This window comes from Heterodontus francisci, chromosome 5 (assembly GCF_036365525.1).
Source record: "Heterodontus francisci isolate sHetFra1 chromosome 5, sHetFra1.hap1, whole genome shotgun sequence".
Taxonomy (NCBI): Eukaryota; Metazoa; Chordata; class Chondrichthyes; order Heterodontiformes; family Heterodontidae; genus Heterodontus; species Heterodontus francisci.
Window position 1 is genome coordinate 329,022 of NC_090375.1, and position 16,658 is coordinate 345,679.

The following is a 16,658-nucleotide window of genomic DNA, read 5'->3' on the forward strand; positions in this document are numbered from 1 at the left end:
CTTCAACTAAGGGGAACAGATGCTCCCTATCCACCCAGTCCATGCCCCTCATAATCTTGTACACCTCGATCAGGTCACCCCTCAGTCTTCTCTGCTCCAGCGAAAACAACCCAAGCCTATCCAACCTCTCTTCATAGCTTAAATGTTCCATCCCAGGCAATATCCTGGTGAATTGCCTCTGCACCCCCTCCAGTGCAATCACATTCTTCCTATAACGTGGCAACCAGAATTGCACACAATACTCCAGCTGTGGCCTTACCAAAGTTCTGTACAACACCAACATGACCTCCCTGCTTTTGTAATCTATGCCTCGATTGATAAAGGCAAGTGCCCCATATGTCTTTTTGTCACCACCCTATTGACCTGCCCTTCTGCCTTCAGACATCTATGGACAAACATGCCAAGGTCCCTTTGTTCCTCGGAACTTCCCAGTGTCAGGCCATTCACTGAATACTGCCGTGTCAGATTATTCCTTCCAAAGTGTATCACCTCACACTTTTCAGCGTTAAATTCCATCTGCCACTTTTCTGCCCATTTGACCATCCCGTCTAGATCTTCCTGTAACCTAAGACATTCAACCTCACTGTTAATCACTTGGCCAATCTTTGTGTCATCCGCGAACTTATTGATCCTACCCCCCACTTAGTCATCTATGTCGTTTATATAAATGACAAACAATAGGGGACCCAGCACAGATCCCTGTGGTACACCACTGGATACTGGCTTCCAGTCACTAAAACAGCCGTCTGTCATCACTCTCTGTCTCCTACAGCTAAGCCAATTTTGAATCCACCTTATCAAGTTTACCTTGTATCCCATGTGCATTTGCTTTCTTGATAAGTCTCCCATGCGGGACCTTGTTAAAGGCTTTGCTGAAATTCATGTAAACTACATCAACTGCACTACCCTCATCTACACACCTGGTCACATGCTCAAAAAATTCAATCAAATTTGTTAGGTATGACCTCCCTCTGACAAAGCCATGCTGACTATTCCTAATCAAATTTTGCCTCTCCAAGTGGTGATAGATTCTCTCCTTCAGAATTTTCTCCAATAGTTTCCCTACCACTAACGTGAGACTCACTGGTCTGTAGTTCCCTGACTGATCTCTGCAACCTTTCTCAAATAGTGGGACCACATTAGCTGTACTCCAGTCCTCTGGCACCTTCCCTGTGGCCAGAGAGCAATTAAAAATTAGGGTCAGAGCCCCTGAAATCACTACCCTCGTTCCCACAGCATCCTGGGACACAAATCGTCCAGACCTGGAGATTTTAAGCCTGACAAAACCTCCAATACCTTGTCACTCCCTATGACAAGAACCTCAGTCTCTGAGTTCCATATCTACATCCTCATTCGCTTGGGTGAAGACAGATGTGAAGTATTCATTCAACACCCTACCAATGTCCTCTGGATCCACCCACAGATTTCCCCCTTGGTCCTTAATAGGTCCTACTCTTTCCCTGGTTATCCTCTTCCCATTGATATACTTATAGAATATCTTGGCATTTTCCCTACTTTTACCAGCCAGAGCTTTCTCATATCCCCTCTTTGCTCTCCTAATTGCTTTCTTAAGCTCCATCCTACACTTTCTGTACTCTACTAACGCTTCCGTTGATTTGCACTCCTTGTATTTGCTAAAAGCCTCTCTTTTCCTTCTCATCTTACCCTGAATGTTTCTGGTCATCCATGGTTCTCTGAGCTTGTTGCTCCTACCTATTACCCTAGCGGGAACATGTTGGGCCTGTACCCTCCCCATTTCCTTTTTGACTGCCCCCCACTGCTCTTCTGTAGATTTCCCGACAAGTAACTCTTTCCAGTCTACCTTGGCCAGATCCTGCCTTATTTTACTAAAATTCGCTCTCCCCCAATCCAAAAACTTTTAAAAAAACTTGTCTATTTCTTTCTCCATAACAAGCTTAAATTGTACCATGTTGTGGTCGCTATCACCAAAATGCACCCCCACCAACACATCAACCACCTGTCCGGCTTCATTCCCCAGAATTAGGTCCAGCACTGCACCTTCCTTTGTTGGATCCTCGACATATTGAGCTAAAAAGTTCTCCTGTATACATTTTAAGAACTTCACTCCATCTAAGCCCTTAACATGATGATTATCCTAATTAATGTTGGGAAAGTTGAAATCACCTAATATAATTCCCCTATTATTATTTTTACACACTTATGCAAATTGCGCACATATTTGCTCCTCAATTTCCCGCTGACTATCTGGGGGTCTATAATAAACACCTAGCAATGTGGCTGTCCCTTTTTTATTCCTAAACTCTACCCATAATGCTTCATTTGATGCCCCCTCCAAGATATCATCTCTCCTTACTGCAGTAACTGACCCCTTAACTAATATTGCAATGCCCCCTACTCTTTTACCCCCTCCTCTGTCTCGCCTGAAGATTCTATATCCCGGGATATTGAGCCAATCCTGCCCCTCCCTCAACCATGTCTCCGTGATGGCTACTATATCACAATTCCATGTGTCAATCCTTGCCCTTAACTCATCCGTTTTACCTGTAATACTCCTGGCATTAAAGTAGAGGCCTTCCATCCTGGTCTTACTCCCTTGAAACTTACTTCTGCTGTATTCCCTCTGACTTGTTTGCTTTCCTGTGTTTCGCTGTGTCCCTATTCTGCTAGGAGTCTGCGTCCCCTCCCCCTGCCAAATTAGTTTAAACTCCTCCCAACAGCACTCGCAAACCCGCCAGTAAGGATGTTAGTCCCCTTCTGGTTCAGATGTAGACCGTCCCGCTTGTACGGGTCCCACCTTCCCCAGAAACGGTCCCAGTGGTCCAGGAACCTAAAATCCTCCCTCCTGCATCAACTCTTAAGCCACACATTCATCTGTGCTATTCTCCTATTTCTATACTCGCTAGCACGTGACACTGGGAGTAATCCAGAGATTACAACCCGAGAGGTCCTGCTTTTTAGTCTACTGCCTAACTCCCTGAATTCTTGATGCATGACCTCATCCCTCTTTCTACCTATGTCATTGGTACCAACATGTACCATGACCTCTGCCTTATCACCCTCCCCCTTCAGGATGCCCTGCAGCTGTTCAGTGACATCCCGGACCCTGGCACCAGGGAGGCAACACAACATCCTGGAGTCACGTTGACGGCCACAGAGGCGCCTATCTGTTCCCCTGACTATAGAATCCCCTATTACTATTGCTCTTCCTCTTTTTCCCCCTTCCTGTACAGACAGGCTGCTTGTGGTGCCAGAAGCTTGGCTCTGTCCGCACTCCCTGGAGGAACCAGCCTCATCAGCCTCCAAAATGGAATACCGATTTGCAAGCGGGACCCCAGGGGACTCCTGAACTACCTGCCTGTTCCTCTTGGACTGCCTGGTGGTCACCCATTCCCTTCCTTCCTCAAGTCCCTTCAGCTGCGGTGTGACCACCTCTCTATACGTGCTATCCACGATGCTCTCAGACCCGCGGATGCTCCACAGTGTTTCCAGCCGCCGTTCCAGCTCTGAAACCCGAGCTTCCAGGAGCTGCAGCTGGACACACTTCCTGCACACATGCTGGTCCCGGGGACTGGAAATGTTCCCGGATTCCCACATGCAGCAAGAGGAGCAAACCACGGCTTTAAGCTCTCCTGCCATGAGTAAACCCTTTAAATTTAAAACTTTAGAAGACTATTATAGTAAAAAAATAATTCAACTAAGTCTTGCTAAAACAATGACTTACAATTCAATCCAGCTTGAAAAATACCCACCAGGACTTACTCACCAGTCAGCTGTGCTCTGTGGAAAATCTTGGCTCCCCTCACGCTCATTGTGGACAGGTAGGAAATGGAAGGAGCTCCTCACTCCCTCCTCACCGAACACCCACTTTAACATTCGAATGCAACCCAAGTCAGCACTGAAAGATGACCTACTTTAATACTGTCTGACTCTGGCCTCTGAAAACTGGTTTAAGCCAATTATCTAATTAACAAGGTGCAGCTGCAAGCAGAGCCTGAGTGAACTCTGTTTAAAGCTGGTCTAAAACTCACCTTCTCCAACCCTAACAGCAACTGTTAAGTTAATTTGCGAAATAAAAGAAAGACTAGACTTTAGTTACCAGCTCAGACCTGATGCTATCCGAATTGGTCAGGTCTTGACCAATGAGCTGCATTAGGATGTCCAATTGGTTTTATGTGAAACCCCCTCTTGACCAAGAATGGATTTGAATGGAGCTGCTCACTCCGAGACTGGCACCAGGACGTTTTTGCTAAGTCTTCGTCATTTATGACACTGCTGTCAGACCCGTGTGTTTGTGGCAGGGAGGGTGGCGAGGACGAGGCCAGATAGGATACTTCTCTACCAGATACAGGCCTGTCTGACTGCAACTTCCCTCAGGCTTTGGCCAGCTCAGTCAGTGATGAAAACCCAAAATTCCTAGACAGAATATTTTCTGTCCTTAATTCCTTCGTATAACATGGGAACAGGCCCTTTGGACCATCCAGTCGGAAACTGTGTTAGTCCTCCATGTGAGCAAGACTCAATCGCCTCGATGCACCAGGCACCCCGATCCTCCACATACTAAACCTTATTATCAAGGTGGACAGTGTTTTGACCTCAACCAATAATGCTGGGAATGAATCCTCCCCAGTCACAGCTCCCTCTGTAAAGAACAAACTTTTAAAGGAAAAGCAAAAACAACAACACTTTTAAAAAAAACAGATTTGTTAATTTGAAGATTGAATTGAAAAGTGAATTTTAAGATGCTGGGACAATCAGATTTTTACCATCACAAATCGTGAGGTTCACACATTCCCGTTCCTGGACCAAGATTCCAGAGCAGAGATCCGGCAACACAGGCTGACCCGACTCCATGGCAACACAAACTCGGAAACGTTCTTCCTTCAATGAGTAGTGAGCCACCTCAGGGAGCGCAGTGAAGTTCTGGGCATCCATCTGCTGTCCTTGCCATAGACGCACTGAGGCCTTACTCAGGAGGGACAGAGGCACACAGGAAGTGCAGCCAGTCCAGTCAGACCACTCACTGAATCCAACTGCACCTAAACAATGAGAGCAGAATGAACATTGACCAACACATGCCAGAGAAACTCACTGACCACTCATTCACTCACCCACAGTCTCACACACTGACCACTCACTCACTAACACCCACAGTCTCACTCACTGACCATTCACCCGCTAACCCACAGTCTCACTCACTGACCATTCACCCACTAACTCACTGTCTCACACACGGACCATTCACTCACGAAGCCACTGTCTCACTCACTGACCACTCAACACCCACAGTCTCACTCACTGAACACTCACTCACTAACACCCACAGTCTCACTCACTGACCATTCACCCGCTAACCCACAGTCTCACTCACTGACCATTCACCCACTAACTCACTGTCTCACACACGGACCATTCACTCACGAAGCCACTGTCTCACTCACTGACCACTCAACACCCACAGTCTCACTCACTGAACACTCACTAACATCCATAACTGGGCAGGACCAGGACAGATGTCCTCGGGGCAGTATTTGCCAGAGTGGTTGGGGAGGGTTTAAACTAAAATGGCAGGGGGATGGGAACCTTTGCAAGGAGTCAGAGGAGGAGAAATCAAAGACAAGAACAAACGAGATAGGTAGGAAGAGAGATGGGTATTGAAGGCAGAAATTCAAGGAGCTAGGGTGGAAGCTTAGAGCGAGAACAAAGAGAGTTGTTATCTCTGGGTTGTTGCCCGTGCCACGTGCCAGCGAAGCGAGGAATAGGGAGAGAGAGGAGTTGAACACATGGCTGCAGGGATGGTGTAGCAGGGAGGGTTTTGGTTTCCTGGATAATTCGGGTTCTTTTTGGGGTAGGTGGAACCTCTACAAACAGGATGGTCTTCACCTGAACCAGAGGGGTACCAATATCCTGGGGGGGGAGATTTGCTAGTGCTCTTCGGGGGGGTTTAAACTAATTCAGCAGGGGAATGGGAACCTAAATTGTAGTTCCAGTGTACAGGATGTTTAGAGTAGTGAGGTCAGGGAAAAGGTTACAAGGACGCAAGAGGGCACTGGCAAGCAAGAACTTGGTTTAAAGTGTGTCTACTTCAACGCCAGGAGCATCCGGAATAAGGTGGGTGAGCTTGCAGCATGGGTTGGTAACTGGGATCTCGATGTTGTGGCCATTTCGGAGACATGGGTAGAGCAGGGGCAGGAATGGATGTGGCAGGTTCCGGGATTTAGATGTTTCAGTAAGAACAGAGAAGATGGTAAAAGAGGGGGGGGGGTGTGGCATTGTTAATCAAGGAGAGTATTACAGCGGCAGAAAGGACATTTGAGGACTCGTCTCCTGAGGTAGTATGGGCCGAGGTTAGAAACAGGAGAGGAGAGGTCACCCTGTTGGGAGTTTTCTATAGACCTCCGAATAGTTCCAGAGATGTAGAGGAAAGGATAGCAAAGATGATTCTCGACAGGAGCGAGAGTAACAGGGTAGTTGTTATGGGGGACTTTCACTTTCCAAATATTGACTGGAAATACTATAGTTCGAGTACTTTAAAAAGAACAAAGAACAAAGATAATTACAGCACAGGAACAAGCCCTTCGGCCCTCCAAGCCTGCGCCGATCCAGATCCTCTCTCTAAACATGTCGCCTATTTTCTAAGGGTCTGTATCTCTTTACTTCCTGCCCATTCACCTATCTGTCTAGATACATCTTAAAAGACTCCATCGTGCCCGCATCTACCACCTCCGCTGGCAATGCGTTCCAGGTGCCCACCACCCTCTGCGTAAAGAACTTTCCACGCATATCCCCCCTAAACTTTTCCCCTTTCACTTTGAACTCGTGTCCTCTAGTAATTGAAACCCCCACTCTGGGAAAAAGCCTCTTGCTATCCACCCTGTCTATACCTCTCATGATTTTGTACACCTCAATCAGGTCCCCCCTCAACCTCCGTCTTTCTAATGAAAATAATCCTAATCTGCTCAACCTCTCTTCATAGCTAGCGCCCTCCATACCAGGCAACATCCTGGTGAACCTCCTCTGCACCCTCTCCAAAGCATCCACATCCTTTTGATAATGTGGCGACCAGAACTGTACGCAGTATTCCAAATGTGGCCGAACCAAAGTCCTATACAACTGTAACATGACCTGCCAACTCTTGTACTCAATGCCCCGTCCGATGAAGGAAAGCATGCCGTATGCCTTCTTGACCACTCTATTGACCTGCGTTGCCACCTTCAGGGAACAGTGGACCTGAACACCCAAATCTCTCTGGACATCAATTTTCCCCAGGACTTTTCCATTTACTGTATAGTTCACTCTTGAATTGGATCTTCCAAAATGCATCACCTCGCATTTGCCCTGATTGAACTCCATCTGCCATTTCTCTGCCCAACTCTCCAATCTATCTATATTCTGCTGTATTCTCTGACAGTCCCCTTCACTATCTGCTACTCCACCAATCTTAGTGTCGTCTGCAAATTTGCTAATCAGTCCACCTATACTTTCCTCCAAATCATTAATGTATATCACAAACAACAGTGGTCCCAGCACGGATCCCTGTGGAACACCACTGGTCACACGTCTCCATTTTGAAAAACTCCCTTCTACTGCTACTCTCTGTCTCCTGTTGCCCAGCCAGTTCTTTATCCATCTAGCTAGTACACCTTGGACCCCAAGCGCATTCACTTTCTCCATCAGCCTGCCATGGGGAACCTTATCAAACGCCTTACTGAAGTCCATGTATATGACATCGACAGCCCTTCCCTCATCAATCAACTTTGTCACTTCCTCAAAGAATTCTATTAAGTTGGTAAGACATGACCTTCCCTGCACAAAACCATGTTGCCTATCACTGATGAGCCCATTTTCTTCCAAATGGGAATAGATCCTATCCCTCAGTATCTTCTCCAGCAGCTTCCCTACCACTGACGTCAGGCTCACCGGTCTATAATTACCTGAATTATCCCTGCTACCCTTCTTAAACAAGGGGACAACATTAGCAATTCTCCAGTCCTCCGGGACCTCACCCGTGTTTAAGGATGCTGCAAAGATATCTGTTAAGGCCCCAGCTATTTCCTCTCTCGCTTCCCTCAGTAACCTGGGATAGATCCCATCCGGACCTGGGGACTTGTCCACCTTAATGCCCTTTAGAATACCCAACACTTCCTCCCTCCTTATGCCGACTTGACCTAGAGTAATCAAACATCTGTTCCTAACCTCAACATCCGTCATGTCCCTCTCCTCGGTGAATACCGATGCAAAGTACTCGTTTAGAATCTCACCCATTTTCTCTGAGTCCAAGCATAACATTCCTCCTTTGTCCTTTAGTGGGCCAATCCTTTCTCTAGTTACCCTCTTTCTCCTTATATATGAATAAAAGGCTTTGGGATTTTCCTTAACCCTGTTTGCTAAAGATATTTCATGACCCCTTTTAGCCCTCTTAATTCCTCGTTTCAGATTGGTCCTACATTCCCGATATTCTTTCAAAGCTTCGTCTTTCATCAGCCGCCTAGACCTTATGTATGCTTCCTTTTTCCTCTTAGCTAGTCTCACAATTTCACCTGTCATCCATGGTTCCCTAATCTTGCCATTTCTATCCCTCATTTTCACAGGAACATGTCTCTCCTGCACGCTAATCAACCTCTCTTTAAAAGCCTCCCACATATCACATGTGGATTTACCTTCAAACAGCTGCTCCCAATCTACATTTCCCAGCTCCTGCCGAATTTTGGTGTAGTTGGCCTTCCCCCAATTTAGCACTCTCCCTTTTGGACCACTCTCGTCTTTGTCCATGAGTATTTTAAAGCTTACGGAATTGTGATCACTATTCCCAAAGTAGTCCCCTACTGAAACTTCAACAACCTGGCCGGGCTCATTCCCCAACACCAGGTCCAGTATGGCCCCTTCCCGAGTTGGACTATTTACATACTGCTCTGGAAAACCCTCCTGGATGCTCCTTACAAATTCTGCTCCATCTGGACCTCTAACACTAAGCGAATCCCAGTCAATGTTGGGAAAATTAAAATCTCCTATCACCACCACCCTGTTGCTCCTACATCTTTCCATAATCTGTTTACATATTTGTACCTCTATCTCACGCTCGCTGTTGGGAGGCCTGTAGTACAGCCCCAACATTGTTACCGCACCCTTCCTATTTCTGAGTTCTGTCCATATTGCTTCACTGCTCGAGTCCTCCATAGTGCCCTCCTTCAGCACAGCTGTGATATCCTCTTTGACCAGTAATGCAACTCCTCCACCCCTTTTACCTCCCTCTCTATCCCGCCTGAAGCATCGATATCCTGGGATATTTAGTTGCCAATCATGCCCTTCCCTCAACCAAGTCTCAGTAATAGCAATAACATCATACTCCCAGGTACTAATCCAAGCCCTAAGTTCATCTGCCTTACCTACTACACTTCTTGCATTAAAACAAATGCACCTCAGACCACCAGTCCCTTTATATTCATCATCTGCTCCCTGCCTGCTCTTCCCCTTAGTCACACTGACTTCATTATCTAGTTCCTTAGAGGCTTTTGTTACTACCTCCTTACTGTCAACTGACCTCAATTGGTTCCCATCCCCCTGCCACATTAGTTTAAACCCTCCCCAACAGCGTTAGCAAAAGCACCTCCAAGGACATTGGTTCCAGTCCGGCCCAGGTGTAGACCGTCCAATTTGTAATAGTCCCACCTCCCCCAGAACCGGTCCCAATGTCCCAAAAATCTGAACCCCTCCTTCCTGCACCATCTCTCAAGCCACGCATTCATCCTGACTATTCTTTCATTTTTACTCTGACTATCACATGGCACTGGTAGTAATCCTGAGATTACTACCTTTGAGGTCCTACTTTTTAACTTGGCTCCTAACTCCCTAAACTCTGCATGTAGGACCTCATCCCGTTTTTTACCTATATCATTAGTGCCTATGTGCACAATGACAACTGGCTGTTCACCCTCCCCCTTTAGAATGTTCTGCAGCCGATCTGAGACGTCCCTGACCCGTGCACCTGGGAGGCAACATACCATTCGGGAGCCTCGTTTTCGACCACAGAACCGCCTACCTACTCCCCTTACAATCGAATCCCCTACGACTATAGCCCTTCCACTCTTTTTCCCGCCCTTCGGAACAGCAGAGCCAGCCACGGTGCCATGGACCTGGCTACTGCTGCCTTCCCCTGGTGAGCCATCTCCCTCAACAGTATCCAAAACGGTATACTTGTTTTGGAGGGAGATGACCGCAGGGGACTCCTGCGCTGCCTTCCTGCTCTTTCTCTGCCTTTTGGTCACCCATTCCCTTTCTCCCTCAGCAATCCTAATCTGCGGTGTGACCAATTCACTAAACGTGCTATCCACGACCTCCTCAGCATCGCGCATGCTCCAAAGTGAGTCCATCCGCAGCTCGAGAGCCGTCATGCGGTCTAACAAGAGCTGCAGCTGGACACACTTCCTGCACGTGAAGGAGTCAGGGTCATCAGCCATGTCCCTGAGCTCCCACATTGAGCAAGAGGAGCATGATACGGGTCTGAGATCTCCTGCCATTTTTAATCTTAAGTTTAAACTTAGTTAAATGAAAAAGGAACGAAAAGTTTTTACCAATCACAATAAAACCAGAGAAATCGAAAAAGCCTTACCTTATAAACACCCCACCGAGTCCTTTTTTTTGGTTAGAGGAGGAGGGCGGGTGGGAGACACTACAAGTGTGGTGTCTCGGGTTCAGAAACCGCCCAAATATATAGTGTTTTACTTACCCAGCAGCCCCCTGGCCTCCGCCGAAAAACAAAAGGAAATTAAATTTACTTTCAAACGGACTTTCCCAGCTGCTCACTCGCTCACACGCTGCTCCCGAAAAAGCTGCTGCACTGAAAGGAAAGTTATTTTAAACCGCCCAAATATATAGTGTTTTACTTACCCAGCAGCCCCCTGGCCTCCGCCGAAAAACAAAAGGAAATTAAATTTACTTTCAAACGGACTTTCCCAGCTGCTCACTCGCTCACACGCTGCTCCCGAAAAAGCTGCTGCACTGAAAGATGGGTCAGTTTTTGTCCAGTGTGGGCAGGAGGGTTTTCTGACACAGTATGTCGACAGGCCAACCAGGGGCGATGCCACATTGGATTTGGTACTGGGTAATGAACCCGGCCAGGTGTTAGATTAAGATGTAGGTGAGCACTTTGGTGATAGTGATCACAATTCGGTTAGGTTTACCTTAGCGATGGGCAGGGACAGGTATATACCGCAGGGCAAGAATTATAGCTGGGGGAAAGGAAATTATGATGCGATTAGGCAAGATTTAGGATGCGTAGGATGGGGAAGGAAACTGCAGGGGATGGGCACAATCGAAATGTGGAGCTTATTCAAGGAGCAGCTACTGCGTGTCCTTGATAAGTATGTACCTGTGAGGCAGGGAGGAAGTTGTCGAGCGAGGGAGCCGTGGTTTACTAAAGAAGTTGAAGCGCTTGTCAAGAGGAAGAAGAAGGCTTATGTTAGGATGAGACGTGAAGGCTCAGTTAGGGCACTTGAGAGTTACAAGCTAGCCAGGAAGGATCCAAAGGGAGAGCTAAGAAGAGCAAGGAGAGGACACGAGAAGTCATTGGCGGATAGGATCAAGGAAAACCCTAAGGCTTTCTATAGGTATATCAGGAATAAAAGAATGACTAGAGTTAGATTAGGGCCAATCAAGGATAGTAGTGGGAACAAAAACAAGAAATGCTGGATTCACTCAGCAGGTCTGGCAGCATCTGTGGAAAGAGAAGCAGAGTTAACGTTTCGGGTCAGTGACCCTTCGGAACTGACAAATATTAGAAAAGTCACAGATTATAAACAAGTGAGGTGGGGGTTGGGCAAGAGATAACAAAGGAGAAGGTGCAGATTGGACCAGGCCACATAGCTGACCAAAAGGTCACGGAGCAAAGGCAAACAATATGTTAATGGTGTGTTGAAAGACAAAGCATTAGTACAGATTAGGTGTGAATATACTGAATATTGAATATCAGCAAGTGCAAACCTGAAGAAAAACAACCTGAAAAAAACAGTGGGTAAGCAAACTGAACAAACTAAGATGAAATGAAATAAATGCAAAAAAAGGATTGTAAAAAATGTAAAAAGGAATGCAAAAAAAAAAAAGGAAGAAAAAATAACTAAAAATGAAAGTAAAGTGGGGGGCTGTCATGCTCTGAAATTATTGAACTCAATGTTCAGTCCGGCAGGCTGTAGTGTGCCTAATCGGTAGATGAGATGCTGTTCCTCGAGCTTGCGTTGATGTTCACTGGAACACTGCAGCAATCCCAGGACAGAGATGTGAGCATGAGAGCAGGGGGGAGTGTTGAAATGGCAAGCAACCGGAAGCTCAGGGTCCTGCTTGCGGACTGAGCGGAGATGTTCCGCAAAGCGGTCACCCAGTCTGCGCTTGGTCTCCCCAATGTAGAGGAGACCACACTGTGAGCAGCGAATACAGTATACTACATTGAAAGAAGTACAAGTAAATCGCTGCTTCACCTGAAAGGAGTGTTTGGGGCCTGGGATAGTGAGGAGAGAGGAGGTAAATGGGCAGGTATTACACCTCCTGCGATTGCAAGGGAAGGTGCCCTGGGACAGGGACGAGGTGGTGGGGGTAATGGAGGAGTGGACCAGGGTGTCGCGGAGGGAACGATCCCTTCGGAATGCTGACAGGGGAAGGGAGGGGAAGATGCGACTGGTAGTGGCATCACGCTGGAGGTGGCGAAAATGGCGGAGGATGATCCTTCGGATATGGAGGCTGGTGGGATGAAAAGTGAGGACAAGGGGAACCCTGTCACGGTTCTGGGAGGGAGGGGAAGGGGTGAGGGTAGAGGTGCGGGGAATGGGTCGGACACGGTTGAGGGCCCTGTCAACCATAGTGGGGGGAAATCCTCGGTTGAGGAAAAAGGAGGTCATATCAGAAGCACCGTCATGGAAGGTAGCATCATCAGAGCAGATGCGTCGGAGACGGAGAAACTGGGAGAATGGAATGGAGTCCTTACAGGAGGTAGGGTGTGAAGAAGTGTAGTCGAGGTAGCTGTGGGAGTCAGTGGGCTTATAATGGATATTGGTAGACAACCTATCCCCAGAGATGGAGACAGAGAAGTCGAGGAAGGGAAGGGAAGTGTCAGAGATGGACCATGTAAAGGTGAGAGAAGGGTGGAAATTGGAAGCAAAGTTGATAAAGTTTTCTAGTTCGGGGCGGGAGCAGGAAACGGCACCGATACAGTCATCAATGTACCGGAAAAAGAATTGGGGGAGGGGGCCTGAGTAGGACTGGAACAAAGAATGCTCGACATATCCCACAAAAAGACAGGCATAACTAGGACCCATGCGGGTACCCATAGCGACACCTTTTACTTGAAGGAAATGCATGGAGTTGAAGGAGAAGTTGTTCAATGTGAGAAAAAGTTCAGCCAGGCGGAGGAGGGTGTTGGTGGATGGGGACTGGTTGGGCCTCTGTTCCAGGAAGAAGCGGAGAGCCCTCAAACCATCCTGGTGGGGGATGGAGGTGTAGAGCGATTGGACGTCCATAGTGAAGAGGAGGCGGTTGGGACCAGGAAACTGGAAATTGTCAAAATGACGTAGGGCGTCAGAAGAGTCACGGATGTAGGTGGGAAGAGACTGGACCAGCGGAGAAAAGATAGAGTCTAGATAGGAAGAAATAAGTTCAGTTGGGCAGGAGCAGGCTGACACAATGGGTCTGCCGGGACAGTCCCGTTTGTGGATTTTGGGAAGGAGGTAGAAGTGGGCTGTCCGGGGTTGCGGGACTATGAGGTTGGAAGCTGTTGAGGGAAGATCTCCAGAGGAGATGAGGTCAGTGACAGTCCTTTGGACGGTGGCTTGATGTTCGGTGGTGGGGTCATGGTCCAGAGGGAGGTAGGAAGAGGTGTCTGTGAGTTGGCGTTGAGCTTCTGCAAGGTAGAGGTCGGTACGCCATACAACAACAGCACCACCCTTGTCTGCAGGTTTGATGACCATGTCGGGGTTAGACCTGATAGACGGGATAGTAGTGGGAAGTTATGTGTGGAATCAGAGGAGATAGGGGAAGCGTTAAATGAATATTTTTCGTCAGTATTTACAGTAGAGAAAGAAAATGTTGTCGAGGAGAATACTGAGATACAGACTACTAGGCTAGATGGGCTAGATGGGATTGAGATTCACAAGGAGGAGGTGTTAGCAATTTTGGAAAGTGTGAAAATAGATAAGTCCCCTGGGCCAGATGGGATTTATCCTAGGATTCTCTGGGAAGCCAGGGAGGAGATTGCAGAGCCTTTGTCCTTGATCTTTATGTCGTCATTGTCGACAGGAATAGTGCCGGAAGACTGGAGGATAGCAAATGTTGTCCCCTTGTTCAAGAAGGGGAGTAGAGACAGCCCTGGTAATTATAGACCTGTGAGCCTTACTTCGGTTGTGGGTAAAATGTTAGAAAAGGTTATAAGAGATAGGATTTAGAATGATCTTGAAAAGAATAAGTTCATTAGCGATAGTCAGCACGGTTTTGTGAAGGGTAGGTCGTGCCTCACAAACCTTATTGAGTTTTTTGAGAAGGTGACCAAACAGGTGGATGAGGGTAAAGCCATGGATGTGGTGTATATGGATTTCAGTAAGGCGTTTGATAAGGTTCCCCACGGTAGGCTATTGCAGAAAATACGGAAGTATGGGATTGAAGGTGATTTAGTGCTTTGGATCAGAAATTGGCTAGCTGAAAGAAGACAGAGGGTGGTGGTTGATGGCAAATGTTCATCCTGGAGTTTAGTTACTAGTGGTGTACCGCAAGGATCTGTTTTGGGGCCACTGCTGTTTGTCATTTTTATAAATGACCTGGATGAGGGTGTAGAAGGGTGGGTTAGTAAATTTGCGGATGACACGAAGGTCGGTGGAGTTGTGGATAGTGCCGAAGGATGTTGTAGGTTACAGAGGGACATAGATAGGCTGCAGAGCTGGGCTGAGAGATGGCAAATGGAGTTTAATCCGGAAAAGTGTGAGGTGATTCACTTTGGAAGGAGTAACAGGAATGCAGAGTACTGGGCTAATGGGAAGATTCTTGGTAGTGTAGATGAGCAGAGAGATCTTGGTGTCCAGGTACATAAATCCCTGAAAGTTGCCACCCAGGTTAATAGGGCTGTTAAGAAGGCATATGGTGTGTTAGCTTTTATTAGTAGGGGGATCGAGTTTCGGAGCCACGAGGTCATGCTGCAGCTGTACAAAACTCTGGTGAGGCCGCATCTGGAGTATTGCGTGCAGTTCTGGTCACCGCATTATAGGAAGGATGTGGAAGCTTTGGAAAGGGTGCAGAGGAGATTTACTAGGATGTTGCCTGGTATGGAGGGAAGGTCTTACGAGGAAAGGCTCAGGGACTTGAGGTTGTTTTCGTTGGAGAGAAGGAGGAGGAGAGGTGACTTAATAGAGACATATAAGATAATCAGAGGGTTAGATAGGGTGGATAGTGAGAGTCTTTTTCCTCGGATGGTGATGGCAAACACGAGGGGACATAGCTTTAAGTTGAGTGGTGATAGATATAGGACAGATGTTAGAGGTAGTTTCTTTACTCAGAGAGTAGTAGGGGCGTGGAACGCCCTGCCTGCAACAGTAGTAGACTCGCCAACTTTAAGGGCATTTAAGTGGTCATTGGATAGACACATGGATGAAAATGGAATCGTGCAGGTCAGATGGTTTCACAGGTCGGCGCAACATCGAGGGCCGAAGGGCCTGTACTGCGCTGTAATGTTCTAATTCTAATTCTAATGTTCTAATTCTAAAAAAAAGACAGTAAGAGGAATAAGAAAAGTGATAGGCAGAGAAATCAAGGGCCAGAATCAAACATGGCCACAGTGAAAAAAAGTGGGAAGGGGACAAGTAATGTTAAAAAGACAGGCCTTAAGGCTTTGTGCCTTAATACGCGGAGCATTCGCAATAAAGTGGATGAATTAATTGCGCAAATAGATGTAAATGGGAATGATATAGTCAGGAATATGGAGACGTGGCTGCAAGGTTACCAGGGATGGGAAATGAACATCCAGGAATATTCAGTATTTCGGAAGGACAGACAAAAAGCAAAAGGTGGTGGAAATGCATTGCTGGTTAAAGAGGAAATTAACACAATAGTGAGGAAGGATATTAGCTCCGACGATGTGGAATCTGTATGGGTAGAGCTGAGAAACAGTAAGGGGCAAAAAACGTTAGTGGGGGTTGTATATAAACCCCCAAACTGCAGTGGTGAAGTTGGGAATGGCATTTAACAGGAAATTAGAGATGCATGCGATAAAGGAACATCTGTAATTACGGCTGACTTTAATCTGCGTATAGATTGGGCAAATCAAATTAGTCACAATACCGTAGAGGAGGAATTCTTGGAGTGTATATGGGATGGTTTTCTGTACCAATACGTTGAGGAATCAACTAGAGAACAGGCCATCCTGGACTGGGTATTGTGTAATGAGAGAGCATTAATCGACAATCTAGTTGTGCGAGTCCCCTTGGGGATGAGCAACCATAATATGATAGAATTCTTCATCAAGACGGAGAGTGATGTAGTTGATTCTGAGACTAGGGTCCTGAAACTTAGTAAAGGAAACTACGAAGGTATGAGGCGCGAGTTGGCCATGACAGATTGGGAAACGTTACTTAAAGGGATGACGATGGATAGGCAAAGGCAGACATTTAAAGAGTGTATGGGCTTATCAGTGATCGGCAACATGGTTTTGT